The sequence below is a fragment of the Vanessa tameamea genome, chromosome 9 (genome assembly GCF_037043105.1).
Source record: "Vanessa tameamea isolate UH-Manoa-2023 chromosome 9, ilVanTame1 primary haplotype, whole genome shotgun sequence".
Taxonomy (NCBI): Eukaryota; Metazoa; Arthropoda; class Insecta; order Lepidoptera; family Nymphalidae; genus Vanessa; species Vanessa tameamea.
This window is the reverse complement of record NC_087317.1, coordinates 5,827,099-5,841,499: the sequence shown is the minus strand read 5'-3', so window position 1 is coordinate 5,841,499 and position 14,401 is coordinate 5,827,099. Positions and strand designations below refer to the sequence as shown.

At 29.5% G+C, this 14,401-nt stretch overlaps 1 protein-coding gene and 1 long non-coding RNA gene across 3 annotated transcripts in view; both read right to left on the bottom strand.

The window, feature by feature from the left end:
* The window catches only part of LOC113395007 (sodium-independent sulfate anion transporter), a 56,926-nt gene extending 54,558 nt beyond the window's left edge, over nt 1–2,368 (bottom strand). For both annotated transcript variants that reach the window (XM_064215821.1, XM_026632516.2), the window contains exon 1: nt 2,110–2,368. The gene's annotated coding sequence lies outside the window, so the exon portion shown is untranslated. The remainder of the gene's footprint in view (nt 1–2,109) is intronic.
* A 4,359-nt stretch (nt 2,369–6,727) lies between these two features.
* LOC135193414 (uncharacterized) lies at nt 6,728–14,180 on the bottom strand. The gene is made up of 2 exons (XR_010309223.1): nt 13,592–14,180; nt 6,728–6,832 (listed from the first exon to the last, which is right to left on the bottom strand). It is a non-coding gene; the product is annotated as an uncharacterized LOC135193414 (long non-coding RNA).
* Between the last annotated feature and the right edge of the window lie 221 nt (nt 14,181–14,401).

Sequence of the window (14,401 nt, the reverse complement as noted above, 5' to 3'; positions counted from 1 at the left end):
TCATAAACAAATTGATTTGCAATATCCTTGTGTAAATAATCTTGATCTCTTACTTTTCATAGATCTTACGCACGAACGAACACAAGCCGCACGCATGCACCCGTTTCACACAAACAGACTTAATCCACACATAGACGACTAGAGGTAATATACGTTAATATATTCTAAGTATGTGTTTGGTTTTTTTTTTCATTATTTCATTAAAATAATAAATAACAAGTAAAATGTAAAAGTAAATAAACTTAATTTCATACTCACCACAATGATTTATTAAATTAATGTCATTAAAATTATAGAAACTGTCACTCCAAACGACATAAGGCCTAAATAGGATTTTTAACAAAACGCCTGATTTGTTACGCGTTCACTATTCAACTGACTCGCATGAATTGTATTTTCGTGTAAAATTTTAATACCTTAGTTTTATTACCAATGCACGACGAGGTAGTATAATTGTATTGCAAAAATTGCAAAACACATAGGTGCCTTAGCCTTAACCTTGCCTGCGTATTTTTGGCAAGTTGTTTAGATTTTCCCACGTAAAAGATCGACCAGATAGACCGGTCGATCATAAAAAAAATTGTTGGTTTTCTATCGGAAAAAAATTAATTACAACTGTCCAATTGATAAATTATTATGTGAGAGGAATATAATAATACAGCTGTGCACTATAATAATATAACGTGACCATTTGGCCTTTTTTCCTTGGGAGTGGCCGGTGGGGCCAAAATCGGTTAGGCACATCATCGAAAAAGCATGGAGTGCCATATATCTTGCATGGCATCTATGCCAGAGATAAGATACCGATAATGCTTAATGCTTGTTCAGACATGAACTTGATCATCACTATAAATACTTGATGCCAAAGGTACCTACCTTTTTTTTTTTTTTTCGTCATCAGTTTGAGAGAATCACTAACAAATTCATAGATTTTAAGATAGAATTAAAAACACCAATATTAAACAAATTTAAATTTAATTCATATTTTAGTGTTTCTCTCAAACTGTGGTTACGGACACATGCCAATAGGTGGTCCACGAGAAAAATAAGTTTGGGAACTACTGGTTTATATTGAACAAAGCTACAAAAGTTTGTTTTAAATAATAAGAACATAATCAAAATATAATATTTATATTCTGTTATTTTATTATGATAAATTACTGTTCTATACTTTGAAAGATACATACATACATACTATGCATAAGGCAGGACTATTTAAATACTGTTCATATAAACTGGCTTTATTGTTGTCCCCTTTCTAAATAATTAACAGTTTCCTTTATGTATTTTTAATAAGGACATTTTGGAAAATTCCAATTACCAAATTCATTTCTCGATAGCTGTTAACACATTGAATGCCTTGTGAAATAAATATTTTTGGAAACATATCATGTCGTTGTCTGAGTCCAAGTGTATTCTATTGCGATAGTCAATGCTTCGATTTGAGGTAATTAAATAATCTCAGGGTAACTATGTGTTGTATACATGAACAAGTATTTGTAGCATATTAATATTTTAAAATATAAATCAATCAAAAACATGAATAAATATCAAGCGAATAAAGATACAAAAATTTACAAATAGTTTAGTTAGTTTTATATGAATTTTGTACCATTAAGTCTGTAATAAAATTGTTACATGTGTTAGTTAATATGTAAATAAGTTTGAGTACTGTAAAATTGACATAACAATACATTAGATAGTTTTCAATATTTAATCAGCTGTGGCAAAAATTAAACAAAAACAATTTATCAGTTTTTCTTCAATCTCAAGGTTATTTTGAAGAATAATTCAGTTGATATTTTTATAAGTTAAAATAGTTAATATAAATTAAAATAGCTAAGTTTTGTAACAATTTCTTAAAAAGATTGAAAGCCACAAGGTGTAAGGTGTAATATAAAAATATTCTATATCAATAATATTGAAACATCGGGTATTATAAAGAAATATTAATTTAAATAAGTCCTATATTAAAAGCTGTCTTCGTAAATCGTTAACAAACAATACAAATTAGTGATATATTATACTATAAGGGTGTTATGTTTAAACCAAATTAGTATATTTCATACAGCAGTTAACTAAAGTAAATATTATTAAGTGAATTCTTACCAAATCACAGCTTTGATATCCACGTAAACTGAAAACACTGCAGTCGGGTTTTAATAATCGTTCAGTTTTAATTCATCGTTCGTTCTTTACAATAATTTTAATTAATAGTTTTAAACATATACCAGTCATACTAATAACTAATTTAATATAATGTTAGTTATTTACAGCTTTTTAAACCTAGAATGTAAGCTGTTTATTTTCGCTCAAAGTTCAACATCGAACATCAACTAGATTGTAACGTCAGGTGTCAATTCGATGTGACACTGACATATCTAAGTGTTTCTATAGTTTATCCTCCTCCTCCTCTAAGAAAATGCAAAAGTATTGCACTATACAGCTACATTTCCAGTAATACAAATGAATTATTTAAAATTCAAAAATAAAATAAGATATGAACTATTTGTTAAATTCAAATTAAATTTCAAGTTAATTAAGCCGTAGAGGGAAAGAAACTAATTAATTTGCTCTCTAATAATAATAATTTATTATAGATTGAGATCATTATACATATAAGTTATTATGATAGACAGTGAGTGAGCGAACAGACTGATACAAAATAAATGACAATGCATTAAAAATGTAAGGAATAGTTAATTTTATTAAATTGTTAATGTTTATAGGAGGTCATAACTAGCTAACCGATGAGCCAATTAACGTTGTCGTCTTGCATACAATGAAAAAAAATTTATATTAAAAATCCTCATTCACCTGCCCTTTAAATATCCCGTCGAAAAATAGAGGAAATTGATTTGCCAAATAACAATTGGGGAAAAATCATTAATTGAAATATAATTCTTTCTATTCACAATCAGACTTCTCATTCTCATAAAATTTTCAATATTTGACATTTACGGGAATCGATTATTTGGTTTCGTCACGCACGCTTCACGCCACGGCTAAGTAGCGTTAATTTTCAATTTCATGCACTTAACAAATTTATATTATTTTTTAATAAAATTCTTGTACCACATTATAATTAAATAATTGCTGCTAAGTTAAATTACCTGTATTGTATTATATGTATTGTAGAAATTAAACTGAATTTCGCGTCTGCAACAAATTTTAATATTAATGAGTTGATAATATTGCCAAGGTACTATATTTTTAAAAATTTACATTTTTTTCGTATTTTATTCTACTTTTATTGCTTTTCCTTATGTACACATCTGTGATACAAACATTACAAAGTTATAAAATACCTACCTAAGGGAGAACCCACACAATGATTTCAATAAGCAACGAACTATTCGTTGTACTTTTATTTGATTTCAAAACACGCGCAATACTAAAAATCGATGTTTGCATGAGAAAAGGTATTTATCCTCTTGGGCTTACCGGTGAGACTGTTACCTACTCTTTGTTTAGAAATACTCATAATATTAAAAATAAAATGCATGTAGTTAATAATGAAATATTATAAATTTTGAGTTTATTTCTTGTTTGACAAACATATTCATATTGTGATCATAGAAAAAAGTATGTAAGATGTATAAAAAAACACGGTCAAGTGCGAATCGGACTCGCACACAAAAAAGTCACGTCTGTTGTATGGAAGCCCCTTAAAATATATATTTAATTCTGTTTTTTTCTATTTGATGTTATAGCGGCAATAGAAACACACCATCTGTGAAAATTTCAACCGTCTAACTTTGATTTTATTCATTTTATATGATTGGTTTATGAGATTAAGCCTGGTGATGGATGGATAGACAGACGAACGGACAGCGGAGTCTTAGTAATAGGGTCCTGTTTTACCCTATGGGTGCGGAACCCTAAAAAGTCTCGCAAAAAAAAAACATTATTTTTGTAAACAAGCTTAAGTAGATGTAATACAATGGTAAATAACCGTATTCAGAAAATATAAGTTAATAATTTCCGAAATTTCTTGCACGTAACGCTCACGTTTTCGTATCTTTCTTCTAACGCTTATGTATTTACCTGATATCAGTCGAAAATTGAAACGCCACTCACGTTTTCACCTAAAGCAGCGTACTTACATACTGCAGTGAAAATTTAAGCGAACGATATTACCGAGTGACACTACTTCGTACCTACTGGATGCAACTTTGTTTGAAAGAACGAATTTGAAATGTTGCTTATTTTGCTTTAGTGCGCCCATGTATAAATTATATCATTTTATGTTCCTGTTTTGACTCATACTTTAATACATTTAATGCACACAGATATATTTTGTTTTATCAACAAGTGACAGGCGATATTCTTTTTCACCTTCCTTGCTTGGCAATGCCAACATAGTGCTAATATAGAGCCCCTTTCGTTTTATAAAGTAGTAATTTCCTTTATAAGGGATATTTAATCACTCATTCAACGTATGATAAGAAATAAAATTGAGGTATGTAAATATTTCATGTAATCAAGCGATCGGACTCGCTTATGTTCTAATCTGGAACATATTTCAGGTATAAATTTACCTCAATGTATTTCTAAGGGCAATGTCAATATTCACGCATGATCGTATCTTTTGAATAGTTCTTACTATAGGATTGGGTGATTGATTCCAACCAATTCACGGTCGAAGAAATTTGCTTTATGTGGTTCTATTTGCTCAATATTCGTTATTGGCCATGTCATTGTGCTCCACGCTTTATTTTGTTTGTATTTAACCGATGAGCTGGCGTTAGGCGAAATATGAAACTGGGGTAGGTACATCGTTCGTTCGTCATATTACGCACATCCGTGATTTATCCTCATATGCGATAGCTCATAAAATTCCAAACAGTATAAGCTGGGTGCTTTCCTTGTCTGTTATTTTAGACTTTTATCATTTTATTATTAACTTTTTATATTTGATTGCATCTCTGAATGAATATTGGAGCTTACAAAGTTTTTTCAATTTTCTGTTTCTATTTTTAAATTACTTTTCCATTTTGTTTAGTAAAATCTAATGAGATTCTAAAACAAAGTAAAATGCGGATTAAAATAATAACCATTACCTTTTTGCTTATTTATATCTACTTATTAAATTAAATGTTAATAATATCTACTCCATATAGAGCTTAGCTTAGAGGAAACACGGCCCTCATTATAATCCTTTTCTATTTTTTATTAACGTCATCTAATGTGATTACACTATAGGTGCATTCAGAATATAAATATTATAAATAAAAAATAAAAAAAAATAATTGTACGGCATTTATTTGTAATTCATTTCTTTGTTTATAAATAATATTGTCTAAGGTTACAATAAACATTTTCTAAATATATCATGTGTCTTTTATAATAATAATAAGCTATTGTCCTAACAATATTTATTAAAATAATATTTCAAATGTTACACATTCATGACCTCTTAAAATGTGCTATACATTATAATTGTAAATAATAATAATAGGAAACATTGTAAAGCAGGTATATTTAATTACTCACATAATAACGTAGCTTTCGCTGCTGAATGTACAAACGTATACGCGGAGCATCATGAATAGTGAAAATTAACTATGTAACGTTTAGTACATAATATAAATGCTCTCTGTTGTGTGAAGACAGATGCTACCATATTTCGTGGCTGGATTGCTCTGTACGAAATCATTAACTCACAAGCACATTCTAGACAATATGCATTACTCGTACTGTCTCTATATAATTTAGATGTCTATGTTTTGTGTATATTTCTATAGTTTAAATATTGTGTAGGTTCTCAATATAGAAGAATTTTTTTTTTGAGTTCGTTGAGAAATTTAGTGTGTTAGTTATTTATATTAATTTGTATGTTATGGATTTAAAAATGTAGCCGGCAGATAGGCAACAATTGATGATCATTGAGAGATTTATATATTATAAACAATAAAGTGAAAAGCAACTTAGATCTTCGTTAATAAAATAAATATATAATAAAATCTGCAACAAACTGTATAGTGCATCATACTGTTATTATATATATATATCTGCAACATACTGTGCTATTCAAGATCTTAGTGCAGTAGAATTATTCTATGAGAAGAAACTTAAAACTCACCGCAGAACACGAGCGTGAAATGTCAGAATGATATTGACTATAATTATTGTAAAGTTTATAGGATACACGTATCACAATGTATGTTTTTTTTAATGTTATAGCTGGCAAACGAGCAGGAGGCTCACCTGATGGAAAGTGACTACCGCCCATGGACATCTGAAACACCAGGGGGCTTGCAGGTGTGTTGCCGGCCTTTAAGCCCTTTATGTACCTATAATCTATATGTATCACCATAAGGCGAATGTCAAAATTTCATGAGTGAGATGCGAAGTGGATTCTTATAGAATCCCACTGCTGGTTTAATTAATCACTATTTTGACTCCTGTCAAATAATATTTCGTAATAAATACTCCGAAATGTTTGAATTCATTCGTTTTCTTGTCGATTGTGAATAAATCAATGAAGAAAGCGAAGTAACAAAATCTATAGTACAATTATTAATTTAATTATTAATAGTAAAATGTATCGCTTATAATACTTAATTTAAGTTAAATAAGAGAACATGGTACAACAAATATTTTCTATAATATGTATAAGATTTGGGTCTTTTTAGATCGGAGTGCCAAAATTATATTAAATATGCTTGCTGTAAGTTTTTATTATTAATAATATCATCTGAAGTATAAATAAAAATCATCGCTAATTAAAAATAATATTTAATGAAGATGAAATAAAAATGCAAATATTTGAATCGTAACTCCAATAAAGATTCACGGTTTTCAACCTTTCAGGAAAATATCTTCATTTCTGTAACAAAAGATAAAATATTAAACAAATTTCATAAATAAATAATGTAGATCGTTGTCCAAAAAGCGTTAGTTAAAATATATGTGACCAATTCATATGTATGCGGTCAGTATCTCGAACGAGATAAATCACAGAGCAGGCGTTTATGCACATAACTCTTCGGCTTCGGACCACTTGACATTAGACCTTGTCTTGTCCCTAACACGGACCATTAGCTACTAGAAGAGTCATATTCATCATTATGGAAACTTATTGGCTTTATTCTGAGTATTGTCCAGTCTTTATATAAAAATTTGTCAAAATATGAGATAAAATACATACATGTTTTTATTTTTAGTAAGTCAATTTATAATAATTGAAACGTAGAAATTGGAACACTAGTCCGAAAAAATAATATTTATAAGTTTTTAGCTAGCTATGCTATGCTAGCTATACTATGCAATATAGTTTGTTGCTGTTACCATTATTTCAAGTGGTTCTGATTTTTATCGTAATTATTTATAAACTAGCCGTATGTCCGATGGGATTTTGTATCGGAAAACATTGTTACGTTGGTATTTTTATAAACAGAAGCCAAAACGTTTTCCACGTTTGTAACTTTGAAAATGACGTAATTACCTACAAATTTCCAGAAGATTTTTACCCTCTAGGGTGATGAATTTTTAAAAAAACTCTTTACGGGTTTTCCTCATAAACAGAAGACTAAAAACAGATTTCTAACTTTCAAAAACGACGAACTTCCATACAAACTCTCATCTTATTTCACCCTCTTATGGGATGAATTTTCAAAAAGGCTTTAACAATTGTCTTTAACTCATTAACATAAGCCTAATACTTGTTTCCATATTCTAACATCAGAAATGATGAATTTACATATACACTTGCTTTTCCCACCTCTTAAGAAGAAAAAATCCTATTGCTTAAAATCTTAGTGTTTACTTCCTCCCACAAGAAATTCCTGTGCAAAATTACATCCTGTTAGACTTATCGGTTTAGGCTGTGCATTGTATGTCAGTCAGTCATTTAAACATTTTATTAAGTACACAACTTCATACCATAATAAATACGATTATAGTAGTTTTATCAGTATTTTATGCCGTGCATAAAAGATTAATGTTTTGTGCATTAAAACAATAGTTCTCATTCAATTACACGAACAATGTTTATGGAAAATGAATTATAAATTAGTTATTCTGAACTTACTTTTATATAAAAGTTTAATATAGTTCTTTATGAATTAGCAAACGAATATTGTGATTTAAATAAAAATGAAGTTTTCATCCATTTGTTACACGAACGATGTTATTACTAAAATCAATTATTATCAATTAGTTTCTCTGAACTATCAATTATATTAAAAATAATTATAGTTTTATTTTTAACTCAGACGATCAATAAAAAAAATCTGACATTGACCGATTATTATCTTTCATTGTTTTCTTCTCTTGGTAAAACAAATTGCAAAATTTCGAAATACGAACAGAAATAGAGACAAAAGATTACAATCTTTGTACGTTATGTTTCATTCATGATTTGTACAATCACCGAGAGTATTCAGGAATATGGTGAGTTGTATAAATAAATTCGATGTAATGTGTGTATACTTGTTCAGACTACAACATGCTGTACGTGATGAAACATAAAAGAAAGTTGACGGTAACTCAGGTTAGCGGATAAAATTGTCTTTTACACGTCGTATTTTTACTAAAATGCTTATTTCCTCTCTTAAGGGAAATGTTAAAAAAAAATGCCGCCCTGTTCTTTTCTTTACACGTATTAATGTATAAAAATATTGAATAATAGTTTTAAATTACGTAATATTTACATTAGTCGAATATTTAAATTAATAATATGTGTGGTTTTTAAAAATTAATAATTAAACATCGGAATTATTTAGTTTTAGGATATCTTTTTCTATATTCAATTATCACCTTAATATAAGAAGTTTTTATAAATGTGCATCATAACCATAAAAATAGCTAAATGCAATGTTAGATGTACCACGTCGTACCACTAAGTCGTATAAATAAGTTGATGGTACCATATTTATTTATGGTATGTTCTAAGTTATATATTACTGTGTAAATAAAGCGTGCGTAAAGTTAAACAAAATTATGACATAAATATTATAATATGTAATTAAGCATGTTTATATGGTTAAAAAATTATCGACATAGCCCACCGGATTAGTAAGCTGAAGTGGCAGTGGCCTGGCCATATTTGTCGTAGAACCGATAACCGTTGGGGAAAACGTGTTCTAGAGTGGAGACCGCGTCTCGGCAAACGGAATGTAGGACGTCCTCAGGCACGGTGGAGTGACGATTTGCGCAAGACGGCTGGCAGGAGCTGGATGCCAGTTGCCGAAGAAAGACCACAGTGGCGTGCATTTGGAGAGGGCTATGTCCAGCAGTGGACGAATATGGGCTGATGATGTGATGTGATGTGATATGTTTAAAATAGTATATTACCAGTATTTATAGGTCATATCGAGTATGTTTTTATGTAAGCTTAATTAAAATAGACAACGAACCGCATGCGTTATCATTTTCAGTTAATACTAAGCCTTTGGGAGTTTCGAACCCAAGTCCGAGATTGTAAGAGGTTATCAGAGGGACCTAATTTAATTCATTGTCCCCGCCTTGTCGACCCTTACCGACAAAGCGTAAACGACCCTATGCAAAAATCTTTAACTGCGCATATTAATGGGATCCGCTGAAAAGCTGTTAATTTTCTTATGTTTTTCGCTTATTAGGTTTTTCATTTACATATAACAAGTTCATTATTCTTTACGCTGGCCTATTATATAAGCAGAATAAAAGAGTAATGAGAATGTTGCTTCTAAACCTTTTGTTCTCATCGGACTTGTAAGATGAAAGAACAAGGTTAGAATTTTTTTTATTCATTGAATACACGAGCTTAATTTATTTTTTTTATTTTTATCTTAAATAATAGTTTGTAAATAAAACAATACTTTCTGTTATTCTATTATATAAAATATTAAAAGGAAAGATATTTCAAACTTGTTCATCTATAAATAATATTATAAATGCGAAAGTAACTCTGTCTGTCTGTCTGTTGCTCTTTCACGGTCAAACCACTGGATGAATTTTGATAAAATTTGGTATCAAGCTTGAACTCCGAGGAAAGATAAAGTCTACTTCTTTATGCTTAACACCAGACGACCAACCCATGAAATGCTAACGAAGGGTAAAACCTACTTAAAATTTAACTTCCATCATGTTAAATTAAAGGATAGTAATGTTATAAGTATTTTCAGTAAAAATTGTAATTTATTATACATTTAATGCGATAGAAACCATCGGCTGACTTTGTTTAATTCGGAAAGAAACCATAAAATCCAATGTATTATTTATTCTTATTTCTTGATGTATTATTTCTTATTCGGGTAAAATAAGTTAAGAAATGAAAGGATTTTTACTGTTTCCTATAGCTTATTGTCAAAGGAAATCAAAGAATATGAATAACCATAGCTCAAAGAATTCAACGTTGAATAATAAAATGAAGTCGAGAGTTAGCAATAATAACTTCGTTAAGTAGAAACGACTCGATATTTTTTGTGTTTATAATATTAGAACGAGTTCGTTGATTATTTTTAATTTATTAATATTATAATATCTTATCTCTATTAGATATCGCTATTATTATATTTAAGTAAAATAATTTATGACGTTCTTATTCATATTTTTGTAGGACATAAAGAAACACGGAATATGTAAATTATTCGAGTAAAATTCAACATCAACAGTCTAGCTTTTGTATCTGTACTATGCAAACATACCCAATTGATGGTCTTATTTTGTTTTTCATTAATTTACGCGTACAGATTTTATTACAAAACCATATAATATATAATATTCTAGATTGAAACACTTGAAAACCAAACATATTGATTATTTTCATAGCGACAATGTATGTATTGTATTTCCCCGTAACGTTTTATTTTGATTTGATTGTAATATGACTTTAACGATAAATTATCCAAAGCACCTAAGATTTTTTTAATATACCGAATATATTATAAGCGAAACACCCAAAATGTAAATGGAGTGAGCCATAACTGAAGTGGAGGGCCTTCTGAACTGGTCCATTTATAGAAGGTTATTGATGTTTATGCATACTAACGGACGGGTAAAAAGCTTTTCCATTATTATGTCAAGATCTACTTTCTTAAGGCTTAACGCCAAGGCCCTTGAATATCCTGAATATTGGCTGTATAAAGATATACGATAAGTGAAGTTTATTTTTCTTTATGCTGTAGGTACTTTATAAACAACCTTCCCTTGTTAATAATTGAATACTAATGTATCCTCTAAAAACCTATTATGCTAAAACTTTATTATAGTTATGAATATAATAAACACATGAATCGTATACAGTAATAATAATAATATTCATATTCCTACTGCTCATAGTATGAATATATTAAGAAAAGTGTACGTAGTCGTATAACGCTTGAAGTAGAACTAACACAATCATGCGGTAGTCTTTTGTTTTTAATAAAAAATCGATGATGGACCCATTGGAAATATATTTTATAATGAACTACGCACCTGTTTTACCTTTACACGGGTACAACAAGGATCTATATAGAACTATTACTGGAAGAGCAAACATAAAAGAGTCTTTTAATTTCCTGTTAGGAAATTTGAAATTTTCGTCTTTTCTTCTCTACTATATGATTGTAGCATACATACAAACCTTCCTCATAAATTATTCTGTTTATTAATGAACCGCATTAAAATCCGCGTGTAGTTTAAAGGATCTAAATGTAAAGATGGCGGGAAGCGTTTTATACTATGTGTCTACTAAGATCGTTATGAAGAACATTTTTATAAATCAATCTTTGATATCAACAAGAAGGCTTTTTTACATTTATTAATTTAATACTTAAAAGACCTTACCTTCCGTGCCTTTTTGATATTTATATTTGCATAACTTGTACTGATCGTTTAAAGATCCCTTACATTTTTAAATAATGAAATAAAAAATACCATTTAATAATTATATTAAAGGCAGGTGGATTTATGAAGGTGAACGAACTTTTGATTGAATTAGACAATCATGGTTGTATTGCGTACCGTTTTTTTTTATAGAATAGTATATCATCGTCAGATGGAAAGTGATTACCTAATGTTCGAATACATCATTTATAATATTACGTTTTCTTTATATATACTTATATTGCTATTTAATTTTAAAAATATACACGAAAAACCATTGTATTCAATGGCTATGTATGTTGTATAAAATTTAAATGATTTTTGGAAATACCCAGAATAAAAAAAAGTTCTCAGATCTCCGTTCTTGGGTATGAAGTTATTTTTTATGAATTGATTGTGGTGTTTTTCTTGCACTGGGTTCAATATAGATCAAACATGGTTCTATCTCATTTTCATCAGTATTTCATTAAATAAATTAAATACTAAATAATGTATTTAGTATTATTATTCCGAGGCCAACATTTAGAAAAAAAGGAGTCGTTTTTTTTTCTTTTAGTAAATATTCTATAGCTGTAACAATCGGCAATTCTTTATCAAACGCCTCAAACACACAAATGATTAGCAGAATATATTCAATGCTCTCAAATTGATGAGCATATTAAGCTTCGGTCATTATTGTTGTCATCGTCTGCACCTGATCATAGTCATTAGTGATAAGTGGATAATTTATCCTACGTAGTGTTGTTTCGTCCTTGAAATATTGTAGAGATTGAATGTCAAATACATACGTAAAATATTATATTCAATATAACGCGATGACGCCTTCAGAGAGACTAGAACAAACACTTGAATTTTGTTAACAATAATTTTACTAGTAACCCGTCCCGGCTTCGCATGGTTATACTAAGGGTATTTATAATAGGTACGATACTGCTTTTAAATTAAAGAACTAACATCAAACAAAAAAAAAAAAATTCCGAATAGAGAAGTTGAAATTATCGACCTTCTTCCTTCTTTTTTTATATTATATTATACATGTGAACCTTCCTCTTGATTACCTCTGTTTATTGATGAAAACCGCATTAATGCGTTGCGTAGTTTAAAAGATCTAAACGCACAGACGGTGACTGTTTTATACTCTGTAGAGATGTACATATATTAACAAAAATCTGTTGTTATATTCAAACTTACTTGAAAATAAAATTCCCCCTAGTTATGAAATGATTATATTTTGATTATAAGTGACGCATCCTATTAACTCTGCACATAAAGTATGCAAACGTTTAGTGATGCGTTAATTATACTTAAATACCTATATATCATAAGGATTGAAAGTATATACCAGGAAATATTTTTTGAGTCAGGTCAGCTTCTTGTCTCACCAAATAGAACAGCGAAGGAACAAGATTATTTTTCCTTGTCTCAAAAATTAAGATATTCTTTTAAATAGGATTTTTAATTTAAATTAGCATTTTATTGTTTTGACTTATATGACCTTATTTTGTAAGATAACTTATAAATGGTTTTATTATTTATCTTTTAACATTTTCTTTCAACAATCACATGTTATTGCCATTTCGTACACTGAATTATTTTTTATCGTATTTTGATATAAGGAAAATCACTAAATAAATAACTGAATAATGATATAAATTTTTATTTAGATTAAAACCATAATTTTGAAATTGGAATTGTATAACGCCACGAAGTAATTAAGTGATTAAAGTAATTGTGACGAACGGACCAATGACAAAAGGTAATGGTTCATTTAAAAATAATAATTTCATATTTGTCTTACCTGATTTATACACAGAGCATCTATCCTAAGGCGCCCAGTTCGTCATCAGCCAAATCCGAAAACATGTTTATATCAGACGTAAAAGATCCACTTTCAGAATTAACTTCATTTATATATTTCAAGTTGGAAAGAAAGTTTTGGTAATGCTTATCGCGTTCCTTCTTATCTTTGTATTCTTTGTTATAATCTTTCATAAATTTTTCGAACAACATCGGGGCATCTTTGAATTCGTAAATCGGCCCTTTCTCATCCAACGACGTCTCCTCGTCTTCATCGTAATCGTAATTTTCGTCTTCTTTGAATTCAAAACTGTTAGCGATATTTATAAATATTAAGCATAGTGTAGCAAGGATAACTAGATGTTTCATCTCTGACACACGCAATACGAGTCGTTTGAAGATTATGATGCGTCTGTCTAATTTTAATTCCTGTTTCGGCCTCGACAAACTTGTTTCTGCGGACCAAAGGTCGCGTTTGTTGTGTTTCCAATTGTGTCAATTTTTTTATTTATTAATAACATGGAATATCCGAGCTACATCCGCGTCTTTGGTATTTCATTATCTATTACTTTATATATTTATGCCATCTGTTCAATGTTTAAGATGCCCTTTCTATTTATCTATAATATCGATGTCGAGCTAATATCGAATTCGAGAAGGACCGGTTTTATTTAATTATTCCACAATCTGATATTTTTTTCAATCAGTTTCAATAATCTGCGACGCCATCTTGAATTCCAAATTTAGTACCTAAACACCTGGCTAAGTTACGAAAAATTTCAGTCTTCGTTATAGTTATGGTTTGTCTTGG